The sequence below is a fragment of the Xiphophorus maculatus genome, chromosome 4 (assembly GCF_002775205.1).
Source record: "Xiphophorus maculatus strain JP 163 A chromosome 4, X_maculatus-5.0-male, whole genome shotgun sequence".
Taxonomy (NCBI): domain Eukaryota; kingdom Metazoa; phylum Chordata; class Actinopteri; order Cyprinodontiformes; family Poeciliidae; genus Xiphophorus; species Xiphophorus maculatus.
The window spans coordinates 5,713,471-5,729,996 of record NC_036446.1 but is presented as its reverse complement, the minus strand read 5'-3'; the positions used below and the strand labels follow the sequence as shown (position 1 = coordinate 5,729,996).

At 39.5% G+C, this 16,526-nt stretch overlaps 1 protein-coding gene across 1 annotated transcript in view; it reads right to left on the bottom strand.

Moving 5' to 3' along the window:
• The window catches only part of luzp2 (leucine zipper protein 2), a 175,045-nt gene that overhangs the window by 48,631 nt on the left and 109,888 nt on the right, over positions 1-16,526 (bottom strand). The window lies entirely within an intron of this gene.

Below are 16,526 nucleotides of genomic sequence, written 5' to 3'. Positions count from 1 at the left end.
TTGCAAATGACACAGCTGGGAGAGATCATGCTGAGGCATAAGAAAATAAAGCCTGAAAGTGATAAGAGCAATTTAAGAGGAATGGAATTTTCCTTTATAATTGGCAATGATCTGTTAGTATGAGGTTTGCTTAAGTAACTTAATGCTTAGCCTAAAACACATTCAGATCTTGAGATGACTCAATAAAACAGCACAATCAGCCATGACAAAAACTTCACCAGGGTATTTGGGGAACTAAAATTGGACTGTTCCCAGCATCTGCATTAGCCTTTTAGACGGTATCTGTTGTGATTTAAAACTGAACTGACTATACCTCAGAGATGTTAGGAATGAATGCTGCTTGGTAAAAACTGCATAATTCAGGAAATGTGATACATTATACAATGTAAATACAAGCTTTACATTTGTTCATTTTTTCTTTAGTCTGCGGATACAAAACAGCAGTATAAAATCACAGTATCTGCATGCTTTCATAATTTTGTTGTTTTGTAAGGCTTTGATGTTTTTGGATGCTCTGTTACTCTTCTCTTTCTCTTAGTTAAAGCTGAATAAATGTACATATGGATGTCTCTGTAGTGTTTCTGTAAATCCTCTAATTACCTTTTAGTTAAAGTCCTTTGTAGAAAAATATGGGGCAAAAGATGTTGGAAGCTCTTTTGTTGTTTAATTCAGCTCTATTCATTTTAATGTAGTCTTTCTGTATGGTGTGAAATCATAGCACATTATAACAATTCAGTTTATATACATAACTTTACATTATATATATGAACTGAATCTGTGCCTTCAGTTTATGTACATAAACTGTGTCAATCATACAGACTGTACAGACTGTCTGTATGATTCAGTCTGTATGATTGACTGAATCATACATACAGTCAATTACAAGTATTCCCGTTTGATTCTAGCTATAAAGCACTTCATTCAAGTTCACTTTATTATGTCAGTATGGAAAATATTGGGAAATCCAGCTGATTGCATAGAGTTGCTAATTTTGCAACAATCACTCCACCTGAACAAAAATATAACAGTGGACTGCTGCTTCCATCAAGTCATTAATTTTGCAGCAATATTATTGAACTGAAGGGCTTGGTGTATCTGAAAAAAACTGCAGGCATCCGATCAAAGATGTGGCGTCCCATTATTATCATTCAACTTACAATTCTTGATGCAGCAAAACAAACCAGTAAACAGAAAATATCAAACTTAGAACTCCTTTCTGATAATACAGTTGCTACAACTACTGAACTACTGCAAAAAACTATATCAAAAACATGTTCTGCCCCATTCTAGAACATTCCCACCCATTAAGGCTCTGATAGGTTGTTGTCGACCATGATTGACAGGCAGACCAGCCAATCACGGTTCAGACAAGCCTACAAGGCGAAGTCCAGCGAAGCTGTGGTATTTTCCACAGCCGCCCCCAAATTGTCTGTGATAATTTGCAGCTTGGGAAATATTAACTGAAGATCAGCCCTTCATTCTGGAATTTCTGGAAGTTTTACTAGACGTACTACAGGGCGAATATAGTTGCGCTCTTTGACCTGCACTTCAGCTGTGCGGATTCTCCCGTCTGCTCCAGGGAAAACCGTTTTTATCAAACCAACAGGCCAAAGAGCTCGTGGTAACTGTGGGTCTGCTATCATCACAACGGTTCCAACTTGCAGGTCTTCAGAGTGCTCTTGCCACTTATTCCGAGCCTGGAGTCCTGGCAGATAAAACTTTAGGAAATGTTTCCAAAAGTGGTCAGCTAACACTTGACTATATCTCCATCTCCTCCGACCAGCAATCTCTACTTCTGGGTATTTAACTTGAGGAAGAGATGGGTCTAGCCGCCCCATCAACAAGATGTTAGGAGTGATAGGATCTGGGTCAGCTACATCTGCTGAAACATAACCAAGTGGTTTGGAATTAAGTATTCCTTCAACTTCCACCAAAAGTGTGCGCAGCACCTCCTCTGTCACAATTTGGGCACCCAAGATTGTCGTGAGGGCCGATTTCAGGGATTTAATTTCCCTTTCCCAACACCCACCGAAGTGCGGTGCTCCTGGAGGGTTGAATCTGAAGTCTATTTGTTGACCAGCCAGTTGCTCCTGGATTTGTGGCTGAAGGCTCCTGAATGCCTCGGTCAGTTCACGTTCTCCAGCTTTAAAATTGGTGCCTTGATCACAAAGTACTTCATAGGGCTTTCCTCTCCGTGCTATCAGACGTCTCAGTGCCAACAAGAACGAGTTGGCATCAAGGCTGGACAGCAGATCTACATGCACAGCCCTTGTGGTCATACATTTGAATATGATGCCCCACCGCTTCTCATGTCTTCTGCCAACTTTGATAATGTAAGGTCCAAAGCAGTCTACTCCAGTAGAGTAGAAAGGTGGTTTGAATAGTCTGAGTCTGGATGGTGGCAAATCAGCCATTTGGGGAGCAACAGGTCTTCCTCTCCATCGTTTGCAGCCAACACAACGTCGCTGATAGCGCCGAACAGCCTCCCTGCCCCGTAGAATCCAGAATCTTCTCCTTATTTCAGCAAATACCCTCTCTGGTCCTGGGTGGTGAAGCTCTGCATCAATATCCTTAATGATTAATTCTGTCACAGGATGACGAGAATCGAGTACGAATGGGTGGATAGAATCCTCTTCAAGTTCAGAGGCACGTCTCAAACGGCCTCCCACACGAATGAGTTCCATGGATTGGTCAAACTGTGGATCCAAAGGATACAACCGACTACTAGGTCCAACCGTTTGGCCTGATTTGAGCTTAGGAAACTCAGTAGGAAAGCTGTCCATTTGGGTTTGTCGCAATATTTCAATTTCAGCTTTTCGATAATCATCTGCTGTGGAGCTGCCAGAGGTGTGAGCCGCCCCATGAGCACGTTTCACTGTCGCTTCTACAAGATCCCTGAAAGTTTGGTACTGTGTGACCCCAGGGATGGTGGAGTTTGGAATGTTAGAAATGGTTCCACAAAATGATGAATGTTTGAGCTCCTCTTCGCCATCCATGATGGAAATTGAGGGCATGAGCGGCCATTGATCGATAGGATCTTGAAGAAAGAGAGGCCCATGTGTCCATCTGGAGACAACGGCTAGTTCGGTCAGAGTTTTTCCCCTGGTTATGTCATCAGCAGGATTCTCCTTTGATGGCACAAAGTGCCAATCCTGTGCTGAAGTCAGCTCCTGAATCTCTGCCACCCGGGTCCCAACAAACACCTTAAAGTGGCATGACTCAGACTTTAGCCAAGTTAAAACAGTGGTGGAGTCTGACCACAGATAAACCTTCTGTATAGGTATGTTGAGTTCAGTCTTTAGCACATGAGCTAACTGTGCACCTGTGAGAGCTGCACACAATTCCAATCTTGGAATGGACAGCTGCTTTCGTGGGGCTACTCGTGACCTGGCTGCTAGAAAAGCAATTTCCTGGATTCCATCTGGAGATTCTGTGACCATATAGGCAACTGAGCCGTATGCCCGCTCTGACGCGTCACAAAATATATGGATGTCTCTTTTGCTGTCCGGTAGATCTAACTTTTCCGTGGTGTAACATCGAGGTAAAGAGATCTTCTCTAGGTCGGGCAGCTCTGCCTGCCAGGTTTTCCATGTCTGTAGCAGGTCCTCGGGAAGTCTTGGATCATCCCACTCTCTTTTTTTATCCCAGAGACGTTGAATGACAATCTTAGCTCTGGTGGTAAAGGGGATAATATAACCAAGGGGGTCATACAGGCTAGCCAGAGTTCTGTAAATGCTTCACATTGTCACTGAGAGGTCACCAGTAGGAAGATGTTTGTAATGCAGCAGATCTGTAGGACAATGCCAGTGGAGTCCGAGTGTGGATTCAAATGTATCAAGCTGATTCTGATTTATCCACAAATTGCTGCTAGTTGATCTGGCATCTTCTGGGAGATGACTGATTACGGATGGCACGTTGCTCGCCCATTGTCTTAGATCGAATCCTCCCTCAGTCAGGACATCTCGAAGTTTATCAACTAACATCTTTGCCTCCATTTCTGAACTGAAACTGTGGAGACAATTGTCCACATAGAAACCCCTTTCAACTGCCTCTCGGATGTCCTCTTCAGGCAGGCTGTGATCTTGAACATGCTTTTGCAGTGCATAAGTGGCACAGCATGGACTGCAGGTGGTCCCAAAGGGGAGCACCTGCCACTCATATACACTTGGCGGTTCCTCCCTTTTCAAGTCCCTCCAAAGGAACCGCAACAGTGGTTTGTCCTCAGGGAGAAGTCTCACCTGGTGAAACATTGCTTTAATATCACTAGAAATGGCCACTGTATGTTCGCGAAAGCGAAGAAGCACTGCCAGCAAGGATGGGCCTAAAGTAGGACCTGGTAGGAGTAGTTTGTTTAAGTTTCTGCCTTGATATTGGAATGAACAGTTAAAAACTACTCTGCTTTTATTGTTGTGCTGTACCAAGTGATGTGGGATGTACCAGGCTTCATCAGATTTCTCCACTTCTTCAGGCTGTAACTTCAGTATGTAACCAGCATCCTCCAGTTTCTTCATTTCAGCCTTATATATTTCTGCCTGATCAGGATTTTTAGTCAGTCTCCTTTCTATGTTTCTGAGGAGTGGAAGAGTTGCTTCAGGAGTAGCATGCAGAGGTTCTGTGCCTTTAATGCGGAGCATTGGGGTAGCATATCTGAGTACTCCACCAACTTGAGTTCTGATAGTCTTTTCTTGAAGGGTGCACAAAGCCTCACTATCTTGTCGGGACCTGGTCACTTCCTTTGTGCTCCGATATGGAAGAACATCAAGTTGCCAGAGCTTCTCAACTTGTTGATGCAACTCAATGGTGGGAGACTGAAATGAGATGAAATTACATTGTTGTGTGTCTGATCCCGGTTTCACTCCTTCCGCAGGGCCCTGTAATGTCCAACCTAAGCGAGTCCTGACTGCTGCTGGGCCACCTTTACTCCCCAAGAGGACCGGTTCCATGGGAGTGATTAAATATGGGAAGTCAGATCCAATCAGGAGAAGTGGCTGAACCGTGTTTATCGGTTGAAGTGGTAAATCTTGCAGATGTTTGTATTTTCTCTGAAGAGCAACAGTGGGTTGACTGTGTTCTGCAAGGTTTAAAGATTTAGCTGTGAAAGCCCGGTTAATCCAAAATGTCTTTGCTGGTTGAGCTACAGGGGAGACAGAGAATGAAACTGCATGGCCATGGATGACCCTTGAGTCCTTTTTCACTGTGTGGAGAACAAGAGCTTCAGCTTCCCCTTCCAAACCAAGCTCACGTGCTGCACTGTGGAGCAAAATGGATCTCTCCGAACCATCATCCAGAACAGCGAAGGCTTCCATACTTTTGCTCCCGTTACTCAATCGAACCTTGACTATTTTTAGAAGAACTTTACGCTTGGTTAGAGAACGTCCAACATAAAGTTTGTCATCCACACTGCTTGTTAGACATGCACCCACAATGGTTCCCTGGTCTGGGGGTTTCCCCCTCTCTGCCGTCTCCTCTTTTTCCTGCCACTTCTCATTTACATCATGTAGTATCAGCAAGTGCCTACGTCCACAGGTTTTACACGTTGCCTTGAGAGTACATTTGGCAGACAGATGTCCTCTCCCACAACGCCAGGAGCGGTTATTTGTTTTGATCCACAGCACTTTCTGTTCCTTTGTAAGCTGCTGAAAGTTCTGACAACCGTTCAAAAAATGACTGGAATGGTCACAGTAGGGACAATATGGTTTATTCTTGACCTTCTCAGTAGTAATGGCATTTTGTGTCAGCTCAGAAACCTTGGTCTCTCCTGATTTCCCAGAACTGAGCAGTAATGCTGTAGTTCTTGACACCACCCTTTTGTCCTTTTCTGTGCCTCTTTTCCTTTGGCTATCTCTGACAGGAGTACAGAATCTGGTACTATCTTCATAAACCTGCATTTCAAAATCCAGCCATTCTCCTAGATCATACAGAGTTGGAATTGGAACCTTACTTGGATGCACTCTTCTTCTAAAACTGCTTCTAAGCTCGTGTGGAAGCTTGCTTAGCAATCTGGAAACATGAGACCCACAATGGAGTTCAATACTACCTTCTCTTCCTAGTTGCTCTAACATGCCCAACAGAGAACGTATCCATAGTGCAAACATGCGAAATGCTTCCCCATCCCCGCTGCGTATGTCTGGTCTATCCATCAGTTCTGCTATTCGTGCTAAGGCAAGCTGATGTGGCTGGCCAAACTGCATGAACAGGGCATCCATTGTGTCGGTGAAAGGATGTGGAGAGTTGCAAAATGAATCTGCTATCAGGAGAGCTTCTTCTAACTTGAGATGATCTGTTAGGACCTGATATTTAAAATGTTCAGAAGCACCTGCTGGCAGAATGTTATCAAGAGCAATCCTAAGCCTGGAGAACTCACGTGGGTCTGGATGCACAAAATAGGGTATAGTTGGAGCAGGACCATTATATGTACTTCCGTGTTTAGGGGCTGAATGTGAGCTTTGGATCCTTCTATAATCATAATGATCTCCTCTTTCAAACAGAGCAGAAGCAGAAGAATCTGGGTGCTCTAATCTGGAGATTCGGGATGTGACTGACCTTCTCGGAGCTGGCACTGGAGGTGTAAAGGTTCTCATTTTCGCTGAACTTCGTGGCGAAGGAACTGGAGCTGCTGATAGGCTTTCCGACACACTCTCTTCGCATATTTTATTTCCATACCTGTAGCCTCGATCTGAATGATGCACACGCTTCTCTTCGTGAGGGCCAGTCTCTTCGTGAGGGCCAGTAGACTCGTCTCTTATACTTGCTGAAAGTGAATAATGCTCTACGTCTTCCCTCTCTTTCTGTAGTGTGCGAATCCTTGGCTTTGGGACAGGAAATGCTGTGGTGTATACATTATGGGCTGCGGGTGCAAAAGAGTTATCTTCAGCCTCGCTTGCTGTGAGTTTCTCCATTTTGTGTTCCATCACCTTCAACGTCTCCAGGACTGTGGACAGCTGTGCTGCTGTTTGTCGCAACTCCTGCAATTCCCTCCTCATCTCATTGTTACTGTGATATAGATCATCTCTATCTCTTGTGAGCTCCAAAATAGCTTCACGTTGGCACTGATTTTCTTTCTGTAAACACTCCTTTTCTCTCTCAGCTTCATCAGCATCCTCCCACTGATCCATCATTCTCCAATGGTTAGGACTAGGTTGCTGGCTAATGGGTGCACTGCAATGATCTTCCGCATCTGAATCGCTGATATCAGATAAGAGCATCTGTGCTCCAGAAGCAGGCTGATGCACAGGCTGATCCAGTGTATAATCTGCCGTATAGCTTCGTGGACGTGCAGTTCGTCTGGGTCTTACCACGGGCTGCATCTTGGGTTCTTCTTCTCTAACTGGAGTGCTTGTCGCCATGTCCTGCAGCATTTCCCAACTCCGGCTCAAAGGACCACAATTGAACTGAAGGGCTTGGTGTATCTGAAAAAAACTGCAGGCATCCGATCAAAGATGTGGCATCCCTTTATTATCATTCAACTTACAATTCTTGATGCAGCAAAACAAACCAGTAAACAGAAAATATCAAACTTAGAACTCCTTTCTGATAATACAGTTGCTACAACTACTGAACTACTGCAAAAAACTATATCAAAAACATGTTGTGCCCCATTCTAGAACATTCCCACCCATTAAGGCTCTGATAGGTTGTTGTCGACCATGATTGACAGGCAGACCAGCCAATCACGGTTCAGACAAGCCTACAAGGCGAAGTCCAGCGAAGCTGTGGTATTTTCCACAATTATACTGGACCTTTATATTTTGATAATGGAGATGAGAAATAGGTTAGATTCATGTACTGTCTGTTCATTGTTTCTAAATTATCATGTCTAATGTTTGCCAGCCTCACGCCAGCTTTTGGGTCCTCCTCAACAACATACAAGAGATTTAGCATATGTGTTTCAGAACTTTGGATCTTTTTTTCGCTGAAGTGAAAGGGGTGTGAATAAAAACAGGATGTTAAGATGGCATCTACACACATACATAAAAAACACTCAAGAGATTTTCAAATGTTTGTGTGAGGATAAAGACATCAAATAGAGCCTTTTCACACAAAGGTGAGTTGGATAGACATGCGATTGTGTTTTTGAAACCACAGGGAGAAAAATGTTAAAAGAGATCAATTTGCCCCTAGAAATGCATGTTTGACTGATGTGTTTTAAAGCTGTATACCACATGGACACAGCTACTCTGACATAAAATGAACAGTCAGAATCAGACTTCTCGATGAAACATATGCAGTAAAAATATGCTGTTGGTGGGGAAAGCGTCTAGAGATAGAGAAATAAATAAGTCACAATTCCCAACAAAGATGAAACAGTCCAGTGGCGCTGTATTTGCACACACTCCTCACCAATATGTGGACAGATTTTTGGAAATATTAACAAGTTTCTGGAAAAAAAGTCTAGCTTTATCAATGTTAGGCCATATTTTTTGAAGCTGTCATGCATATTGCACGTGACGATTTTGGAATACTTTATCACAACTACACACATACGGTGTGTACCAGACTCCTCAATAAACACACTAGAGGCGCACTGAGCTGAGGTAATGAGCTGCATTGGCAGCTGTTTTGTGATTCAGTGAGGCAAAACTGCTCAAGCATCACTTCCACACAAGACTACCTTCTATCGTCCCTACAGTGGGACCACCATCTGAGGACATGTGGAACTGGCAACTATCGTAAAATGTGAGATAGCTTAGCCTCAGGACATACCGAGAGTGAAAATTAGATCTTTTGGAATCAGAAAGTCAAAGAGCATTATGCAAAATGCAACACACTGAGCTGCATGTGTCATAACGTGTTATTCTTTCAGCACTGCCATCCTCTGGATCTAAAAAATTTGGCTACTGCTTGCTAATTCATTTATTTTCTTTGCTATCTTTATCTACTTCAGGGAAACTGTGGGGTGGCGGTGGGATGTGTGTGCATATGTGTGAAACATATCCCATCTGTCATCGGGTGAAAAGCAGAATATATAGTGAACAGAAAGCCACTAGGTCACAAGACCGAGATAGAAGCACATGAGACAACTTATTTACGTGCATTCAAAGATTAACCTAGAATCACAATTTATATGCATGAATTTGGATTGTGATAGAACATAGAGAAAGGACATGAACTCAATCAATAAATAAGGGTCTTGCCAAAATATTGACTTGCAAATTATTGTGCACAAACCTTTAAAAATGAGCATTCTCATGAATAGTGTTAACTTTTTGGAGACATTTTGGGAACTTGGAAATGCTTGTTTTACATGACAAAGTTAATTTATGGAAAAAGGGCACCTTTAACGTGAGAAACTTCAATGTGGGAAAGTTTTAGCATGAGTGTGGTTCAGGTTGTCAGATACACAATATTTCTGTGGGGACTGGTTACTGATAATGCATGCTTCTCATTTTAAAATCCTCATTCAAACTTCTCATAAAACAACAGCTCATACCATTGGCCATCAAATCTTCCTAGATTATGCCAAGATGTTATTGTGTGGGAGCTTGATGCAGGCAAGAATTTAGACCAGTTGTGGATTTGGAGGTACAGCACAAAAAAGCAGAGGAATGAAGCCACAGCTAAATAAATTCTGTCACTTCTAACATGTCTCTCCAACAGGCAAATGTAGTCATGTTGACAGTGCAGAAAGTTTATTGCTTTATGTGACAGACAGTTTTATCAAGAATTGTCACAATTGAAGAATTGTGAAATTTATTAAAGAGGAATACCAACCACGTTGTGCTTAAAGGGTGGCTGAAATAAAAAAATGTAGATCAAATAGGATAACTTTAAAGGAGAGGGGTGTTATGCAGAATTTATTATTTTGAGATGCATATTATGTTCTAATACTATTCTCCCATAAAAACATACAGAAAAATTGCTTTGATTCTTTCAAGCATGCATGTTTGAAATATTCTTGAATTTCTGGTTCACTGTAGCAGTGCAGCACTAAATGCCCTTTGATAGTCATTTAGTGTGTTATGTTATACATAACTTATTATCCCCAGCCTATGTTGGGAATTACTGATCTTATCACTAAACACAAGGGTAAGTGAATTTAGTGTTCTATACTGATCTTTGCAGCCAGATTTCACAGTGTTCAACACTCATCAGTGTAGGGTCCTTTCAGCCTTAGTGTAAAGTGTGAGAAAGTAACTCTTCAACAAACAGGTTTTTCATTTAATCTCAGTCAACTTGTTCTGCCATTCACACCACTGAGTGTGAAAGTCACACGCATAATAAATTAATTCATTTATCATTTACATTTTAAATATCCCTTCAAAGCTGTTTCCTCACAAATGTAGAGACTTTTAAAATATAAATACAGCTTCCATGTGATTCTAATATTTCTATTTTCAGAAATAGAAATATTCATGCCATCATACTATTGATGGCATGAACCTTGGTTGACATCACTTATAAGTGCCACAAGCGAGGCCTTGTTGTCACAACACATTTTCTCTCAAAAGGTCAAAGAGACAGGAAACAAGTCTTTATCAAGATGTTTCTTTTGCGTTAGTGTGCATTAGCATACTATGAAAATATGCCTTCATTATTCATGTCAATTAAAGCCACATTAAACACTGAATATGTTGTCAATGTTTGTGTAGGACTGTCAAGCAAAACCTTTCCTTTTAAATGACAGATATTAGCTGGTCTGCTTAAACATTACTGTCAAGAAAACTATAGTCGGAAAAAATATTATTTAACCAGACCTAGGAATCTTAAGCTGTTTACACCATGAAGTATAGCTGAAAATTCTGGAAACAATAAAAACAGTAATCTAACTGTGAAAACCTGAGTTATTCTGAGAAGTACATAGTGACATTCTTAAGTCTGTGCAGAAACATTTCCTGGGCTCTGTTGAAGGACCATAAGCACACTTATCATGCTAAAGCAAAAGAGAGAATGCAGATCAACAAAACATGTCATTTGTATAAATTATGGTCAAATGTTTAATTCACAAAATCCTATGTGCTCCTTGCTAGTGTTTATTAGTGTCAGTGAGCAAAATAGTTGTGATGCCGGTGCAAGTGCTTTGGAGTGAGAGGTGAAAATGCTGGCATGCAATAAAATGGATGCATGACCAATGGTTGTCTTGTAAGCAGTAAAGATACATTTTATGGGGCCTGGGCATCTCAGTTGTTTTTTAAGCTTTACTTCCTAAAGAGGATGACTGTATTGCTCTTTTTCAGAGTTCTCAAAATGTTGATTTCATGTACTATGCTCCTTTCTAATCTTTTTTAATAGTTCTCATCAGTTGCAAAACAAAACCAAAACATTTTTTGCTTAAAATCCAGCAATAATTTTGGCTCACACAGATCCGACAAGTATTAATCTATTATGATTGACTGCTTCTCTAATCAATGCCCTCGTTGCCCAGTTTGTAAGTTCAGATGGAAGACCATAGATTTGCAGTTGTGCAAAGGTCTGTGCATTTGTTTTTAGAAAAGTTGTGGTTTATCAAGTTTTTAAAACATCCACAATTGCTGCACAAGCCTGCTTTAAACATATCCACAACTTTAAGGTTGATCTTTCTGGTGTGTTCCCAAGTCTTTGCAGTGAGATTTTCACAGGACAGCTGTTTAGACATGGATAATGAATTCCAAGCTTGTGGACTGTGTAACAAAAATTTGCCTTACAATTTATTAATGTTAACAAATACTATGGGGTATTTTTGAGATCTTTATTTGTAAATAAATAAATAAGGCTAACCATTTCTCATTTTTCCACCTAATACTTAAGGGTAACTTTGTTTTGACCCATCACTTAAAATCCCAACACATCTCAGTTTGTAGTTGTAAAACACTGTGCATTACTATTATATGCCTTTTTCAATCCACTTACTACTTGATATCTTTATGGAAAAAGGCTTCCCTCAGGTGAAGAAAAAGGTCTTCTAAAGTTCACAAAATGATTTTAACATTTACATTTAAAATGGGTTTTCTTTATGCATGCTAATAAAACGTGCTACTGTGAAGCGACATCTGCTATGAGAAAACTAACAATGTGACATCTTTTACTAATAAACCTCATGTATTGTACCATCCATCCTCACAATTTACATTAAATAAACAATATGTTTATCTAATTTTCACAGCCATATATTTGTGTATGAAAGAGATAATGAATCATGTTCCAAAGAGATGGGGAAAAAATCAATATGTACTGGTTCTGACATCTAAATAAATGATATAGAGCTATTATTGTTATGCTTTTGATATGTAAAAATGGTGAGAATGACCTTATCCTTCACACTTTGAAAGCCAGTAAGAGTAATAATTAAGAGCAGAGAGATTGAGAGTTGGATGAGTTAGTTTCATAGCTTAAATTGAACTACAAGCTGCACCAAGCTGTGGTCAAAATGTTTAATGTTCACACAACCTTTTAGCTGTCTCTCTGTCCTGAGTTGATATTAACCCTTCATCTTTGTTGTCATACTTTTCATCTTTGCTGTTCCCTGTACTTTAATATATGCATGTATAATTAAAAAAGAAACATGGAAAGTTCTGCCTGTTTGACAGCGTCTGTCACATATTAATGAAGAGATTTCACACATAACACAACCAATTACAATCTATGTCACTGTAGACCAAGAACCAATCCCAAAGCATTAAAAAATAAGACCGTCACAATGCAAAAAAAACTCAGATGGGGCCCACAAGTAGCAATGTATTTGAAGAACCCATCTAATATAGATTGCTAACATTAGCAAAGCAAATGTTCGGAAATGATAAGCTATTAAAAATGACACATCTCCAGATATCTAAGAAGGCACTTGCCAGCTTCACATAAACTTATCTTGGCAGTTCCTTAAGGACTCCTGAGGTCAAAGGAGAGACTATGCATAAGTGATGGTGCTTTTCTGTCACAAGTCCATTATTGTGGCACATAACTTTATATAGGCATAGAGTTTCAAAACAGAGTTGTTGTTTTTTTTAACATAACCATTTTCACTTTCATTTTACTTTATGTATGTACCAGCAAATAGACTAAGAAAAATGAAAACATACAGTGCTAGTAGCTATAGCTTATTTCCAGCTTGTAAGGCCAGTTCAAACCATTTCATTACTTTTTCAAGTATATGTTCATATGCACCATATCACCATTAATATGCATTACATTCTGATTTGATGGAAATATTTCTCGTATCTTCCTTTGGCCTGACCATATGTGTCAGTTCCATTTTTTCTGTAACGCCTTGGTGAATTTCTCATTTAATGAGTTCCAGTATAAGACATGCAACAAGGCTTAGGGCTATTCAAGAAAACAAGATAAGATGAACTAAAGCGATCCTCTTAGAAACATGGAGATGCTCGCTTCTGCTCATTCCTGAGCTGGCACACTGACCCACTACTCATTCTGATCAATTTACTTGCATTAATCTTTACATAAGCTAAATAAAAATGGACTTCTGTGGGATTGTCTCTGCATTTTACAGACTTTTTAAATTTAAATACAAATTTGCCACTTATAAGAGACATGATATCTGAAAAAAGCCCAAACTAATGTGAATTAGTTTCATAGCTTAATTGAACTACAAGCTGCATCATCATGTTCTTCATTCTCTCAGATGAAAAGGTAAGACCAAGCAAAATTAATAAAGGCAAAGAAATTTCAAGATAATTTTAAATAAAACATATTTATACATGACATTTCCACAGTATTTATAATATATAAAGCAAAATATATTAAAATCCACCATAATCCACCATGAATAACATTGTATTGGGATTCAAGTTAAATGTGGACTATATTTTCTTGCCAAAATCTTAACTGACTAGCACTTCTGTGGTCTAGCATGTGCTCATGTCTCTTCCACATCAACAGCTGTGAGAGTGGAGCTTGGGCTGAGCAGCTCACATCATGAAGAGAGAATGGAAAAGGCAGCATCTATAATGGTCTTTCTATCATAGCGTTTGCTAACACTTCAGTTTTGATTAACTCCTCCCAATTACAATGTGAGAGAAAAACGTAGTTGCCACAATCTTAAAAACAATTTTGATTTTTCTGTCTCACTCAGCCTTACACCTTGTAATCAAGAAAAATTGCTGACTGAAATCTTTGTCTTACTTTTAGAGATATGATTGGGAAGTAATGGGTTCGTCCTGCAACCAGTTGGTAGCCGGTTCAAATCCCTGCTTGTTGGCAGTGGTCAGAGGGCCCTGTGGCGCCAATTAAATGGCAGCTCTGCTTCTTTCCATGTACTCCAGGGCATCTGTGGCTGATAGGTAGTTTGCCAGCATCAGTGTGTGAATGTGTGTATAAATGAGTGAATGACGAACAGTAGTGTGAAGTTCTTGGACTTGACAGACTGCTACAAAAATTTACCACAGTAACATTTGCTGCTCCATTGTTTATTACTAAGAAGTTTCTATGAAAATTAAAAAGTCTTAATGAATAAAAGTGAAATTAAAATTAATGTCAATGTATCATAACAAACTGTGTTAAACTAGTAAAACAAATTCTATTGGTGAAAAACACATCTAAAAATGAAAGATAAACTAAATTTTAACTGTCACACACCTATTATACATTAAACACCGAGAGCAGTAAAAGAAAAAAAAAAAAACTTACATTTAGTTTGTTCTTAAAAGAAGAACTTTTCATGCTAACTAATTAGGTCAACAATTGCATATAAATTGTTAACCTCAATTTTAAAATTAAAATTGAGTCATTGCATACAATTCTGTCCATCTGTATGTACACCCCTGCATACAAATATACATCCTCTGATTATCAGATCATATTTCATCTCCCCAGCTCCTGAAGGAGAATTGTAAGGAGTTCTCAGGGCCAAAAGGGATACACAGATAACATTTTTTTCTCTGAACCAGAGCATTGTTAAGGAGTGAGCTCATTTTAGCAGTTAGGTCTCTTTGTAATCCCACTGAGATATGGTCATGCACCATGTCTCATGAACAGTGGTGAGTGTTGAGACTTGGACTTGTAAAATAAAAAAATAAAAATTTGCCTTTTGGCTCATCTCTTTCTTCCACATGAAAGGCTACAATGCCCCCATTATGGGAAAAACGACATCCTATTCTATTCATCTCTCTTTCCAACATGCCATCATCCATGAAGGCCTCTAGATAGGTAATCTACCTTACTTGGGATAGAAATTAATCTATCACCTGCTAGAAGAATTCCACCTCTTTCCAGTTGAGAACTGCAGTTTTAATCTTGGAGAACCTGATTCTCATCACGCCTGTTTCACACTTAACTGCAAACTGCTCCATTGCATAATAATGATTGTGAATAGAAGACACCCACAAAACGGAACTTGAAGCCAGGGTTTTTAAACTCTTAATGACTGCACTTCTCCATAAAAGCCACAAAATGAGCAAGTAAACGATGGCAGAATCCAAATCCCACACAAAAAAGCTGAACTTTGCGCTGAAGAAGTGGATACAGCACTCTCCTCTGAGAGTATCCAAATCTGAAAATGATATATTCACACATCATCTTCACATAAAACCCACATCAGACATAATTTTGAGTTTTCTTAATATTCACATTACACCAGCACATCTGAAAGGCTAAACAAAGCATCTAAGGTCTGACAGTGGGTTGACAATGCCACATCAATATTTTTGTTACTGGTTTCCCAACAATTTTTAATAGCTTTGATAAACAGTGTTTTGATGTACCACATAGCTATAGTCAGACAATAACTGTGCAGTACACGACTACACAAAGGTAGCAGTAGTAACCTTAAGTGTCCAATGTTTATGTGAAACATATCTGTAGTCAGTGGGAGAAATATCAGCCGTCTACATGTTGCAGGTTGTTGCCTCACTGGTTTCTGACTCTAAGGTTTTCACTGCACTTTACATAACAAGCATAGTTGACAACTATGTCCCTTGACTTTGTGCTGTCCACTACTATATATTGCTAACTGCTTTTTGGGTGTCCACTGTCAGACAGAGTGGGAAAATGTAGCTCTTAACCCCAACTGGAGAAAAACACTGCAGAACCTTGATTTGTTCAAATACAAAAACCGTGTGGGGAGAAAAAAGGCTCCAGAATTTTGACATTTCTGTTATTTATTATGCAATCCAATCTGTTGGTATTGTAAGAGGTAGTCATTAGTAAAGTAGATGCCAGTAATGGGACAGGGTTAATAATAATGTTGTCTGAAAAAACAAAAAAAGAAAATGCAAACAAACTAGTAGTCACTAGTCTCTTAGATGCATTCATACAGATTTATGTGGTGAGCGCAGTTATTTACATAACTATGGCACATCAGCAATATGATTCATCTTTCCAACTATTATACATCTGAATCTTACAGCTAAAATACCTATAATGGTTATTTTTTTTAAAACTACTTTCTAACTTGAGACTGCCTCACAGTGTCCAAACAGTTTGAATTGAAACAAGTTCAGTTTTGGTTAAAAAGCCCCAAGCTAGAATAAAATAAAAAAGTAATTTTAAAAAATCATTTATTTTTCTGAACAACAAAATAACCCCACAATAAAAAAAAAAAAAAAAAAAAAAAATATATATATATATATATATATATATATATATATATATATATATAT